Source organism: Melanerpes formicivorus, unplaced genomic scaffold, assembly GCF_026170545.1.
Source record: "Melanerpes formicivorus ecotype bairdi unplaced genomic scaffold, bMelFor1.0.p_v2 SCAF_201, whole genome shotgun sequence".
Taxonomy (NCBI): domain Eukaryota; kingdom Metazoa; phylum Chordata; class Aves; order Piciformes; family Picidae; genus Melanerpes; species Melanerpes formicivorus.
Genome location: NW_027142553.1, coordinates 410,001 through 412,500, shown reverse-complemented (window position 1 = coordinate 412,500; position 2,500 = coordinate 410,001). Strand labels below are relative to the sequence as shown.

The 2,500-nt window shown below is 77.2% G+C and overlaps 1 non-coding gene across 1 annotated transcript; it reads right to left on the bottom strand.

The window, feature by feature from the left end:
* Positions 1 to 317: 317 nt before the first annotated feature.
* LOC137457819 (5.8S ribosomal RNA) lies at positions 318 to 470 on the bottom strand. Its single transcript, XR_010991449.1, has one exon. It is a non-coding gene; the product is annotated as a 5.8S ribosomal RNA (ribosomal RNA).
* Positions 471 to 2,500: the final 2,030 nt, after the last annotated feature.

Below are 2,500 nucleotides of genomic sequence, written 5' to 3'. Positions count from 1 at the left end.
CGCGGTACCCACCCGCAGACAGCCGCGCCCGCGCGGGAGTGCCGGGGGGGGCGAGGCCCGCGCCTCCTCCCCCAACCGGGCTCTCGTCTCCCCCAACGCCCCACCGGGCGTCGCTGGACCAACGGGGAACCCCTGCCGGCGAAGCCCCGGCGGGACGAACTCCGCGAGAGCGGGCGCTCCGGGAGCGGGGAGCTACGGAGCGCTCCCCGAGTCTGCACTTAGGGGGACGAAGGCCCCTCCCCGCCCGGGGGAGAGCCTGCGAGGCGACCCCAGCCGCGCCGCTCGGCGGGCACCGAGGCGGCGATTGATCGTCAAGCGGACGCTCAGACAGGCGTAGCCCCGGGAGGAACCCGGGGCCGCAAGTGCGTTCGAAGTGTCGATGATCAATGTGTCCTGCAATTCACATTAATTCTCGCAGCTAGCTGCGTTCTTCATCGACGCACGAGCCGAGTGATCCACCGCTAAGAGTTGTCTGGCTTTTCGGCACCGCCCCGCCAGCGCGGAGGGGCCGGGACCGCTCGCAAAGGAGCGGCCCCTCGGAGAGCGCGGCACGGCGGCCGCTCGCCTCACACTGACCGTACAAGCACAGGAGAAAGGGGGGGAAAAAAAAACGAAACCCCGAAGCGGCAAAAGCAAGGGGCGGGGAGCCCGCGCTCCCGGCTTTTTTCCCTCCCCCGAGGAGGGAAAAACGCACCTTGTTGCGCTTCGGGGCCGGACCAGGCGCCCGGGCTCGCTCCGACCTCGGCGCGGAGGAGGCCCGCCGCGCGCCGCCGGGAACGTGCCCCGAACCCGGCCTCGCCTCGCGTGCACGGGGACATAAAACCCCCTTCGCTTCCCCACCCAACGGCGGGAGGGGGGGTGTCTCTCGCTGGCCGCCCCGTGCCGTCGCGGAGACGCCACGAAGCGAGGCAGCAGAGACCCCCCCCCCCCGCCCCGGGGAGCGAGGGGGGCCGGGCGCACAACCCCGCCGGAGGAGAGCGCGCGCGGCGCCTCCGCACCGGCCCCTCCAACGCCGCCACCGGCTGCGGCCCATCCCGGACTTTCTTTTCCCCCGCTTTGGCCCCGGGGCCGAGCCCCGGCCGGCTCGCGCCCTCGGGCGGCTTCCTCTCGCCACCGAACCCCCCCCCCGCCGCGGGGGACGGAAAACGGCTTGCGAGACGGAAAGCCCGAGCCCACGTGGGGACGCCGCCCGCGGCGACCCGCCGGCCCTCGCCGGGGCGGCGCACCCGCCGACCGACAAACCCCAGCGGCACGAGCCCCTTCCATCCTCCCCCGGCGCCACCGCGCCGCCGGCTTCGCTCGCTCGACCCCTTCCGTGGCCCCGCGGCCAGGCGGACAGCGGACGGCGCTGAGCCGGGGGGCGGGCCCCCCGCTCTCCCCGTTTCCACGCGGAGACCGGGGGTGGGACGCCCCCGGCTGCCCGCCCGTCCCCCCACCCGGCACGCGCCGGGAAGGCGAACGGGGAAGCCCGCGGGCAGGGCCCGGGACCGGGACAGCCGCAGCCGGTGGCAGGGTGCCCTCCGGCGAGGGACCGGAGCCGGAGACGCCGAGCGACGCCCGCCGCCGCTCGGGACGCGGTCACGCCACCCGAAACCCGGCCCCGGACGGGGGGGAACCGGCAGCGCGAGACCGCCGAGGGCGCCAGCTCGCCGGGGGCCCCGCTCTGGGGCCTGGGCAAAGGGGAAAAGGGACCGGGAGGTCCGCAGCGGCCCCGCGCCGCAAGAGGCGCCGCCGCCGAGCCGCGGCAACGCGCCCGCACAAAACCCCCGGCGGGGGCGAAGCGCCCTGGGCCAGCCCCCACCGCGGGGGCTCGCCGCCCCGGCCCGCGAGAAGCCCGCGCTTCAACACGCCGCCGGGGACGCCCGTGGCGAGGCGAGGCGCGGGCCGGACCACGGCCGACCTCGCGCGGTGGGCTCTCTCCGGCCGAGCGCTCGGACCGCAGAGAGGGGGGGGCAGCAGAGTCCCCTCCCCGGCCCGGCGGGCCCCCGGAGGACGACGAGCGCGACGACGGCGGACCTAGCCAGAGGCATTGCGGGGGCAACCCCCGCCCCTCTGAAGGCACCCGCCCGCCCCCGCGCTCGCCCCCGCATCCGGGGGTGGCGCGCCGAGCCGCCCGGGTCTTTAAACCGCCGCCCGGCTTCCTCCGCGGTAGGGCAAGGCCGCGGACGAAGGCGCGGAACGCTAGGTACCTGACCCTGGGGTGAGGGAAACCAGACTTAAGGCCCCGCGGGGGTGCCTCCCCCCACTGCCGCCGTCGGGGGGGAGCGTCCGCCCGCGGGGGCCGCGCCCGACGTCCGCCGCCACCACCGCGCCCCTTGGCCTGGCCCGAGGCCCGGGGTTTCCCTCAGTCAGCCGGCGCTGCGCTCGGGGAGGAGGGACGCGGCTGGGGACGCCCATGCCGCGCGCTCGCCGCGCGGCGAGCGCCCGGCTACGGCGGCCCCGGCGGCGGACCGGCGACGACGGCGACGCGGCTGGGCGGGCCGAGGGCCCGCGAGAGCCC